The sequence below is a fragment of the Etheostoma spectabile genome, unplaced genomic scaffold (genome assembly GCF_008692095.1).
Source record: "Etheostoma spectabile isolate EspeVRDwgs_2016 unplaced genomic scaffold, UIUC_Espe_1.0 scaffold119, whole genome shotgun sequence".
Lineage (NCBI taxonomy): Eukaryota > Metazoa > Chordata > Actinopteri > Perciformes > Percidae > Etheostoma > Etheostoma spectabile.
The window spans coordinates 297,924-298,280 of record NW_022605570.1 but is presented as its reverse complement, the minus strand read 5'-3'; positions in this window follow the sequence as shown (position 1 = coordinate 298,280).

Sequence of the window (357 nt, the reverse complement as noted above, 5' to 3'; positions counted from 1 at the left end):
GGGGATCCCGAGGCGTTCCCAGGCCAGGTTAGAGATATAATCTCTCCAACTAGTCCTGGGTCTTCCCTAAGGCCTCCTCCCAGCTGGACGTGCCTGGAACACCTCCCTAGGGAGGCGCCCAGGAGGCACCCTTACCAGATGCCCGAACCACCTCAACTGGCTCCTTTCGACGCGAAGGAGCAGCGGCTCTACTCCGAGCTCCTCTCGGATGACTGCTTCTCACCCTATCTCTAAGGGAGACGCCAGCCACCCTCCTGGGGAAACCTATTTCGGCCGCTTGTACCCTGGATCTCGTTCTTTCGGTCATGACCCAGCCTTCATGGCCATAGGTGAGTGTAGGAACAAAAATTGCCCGGT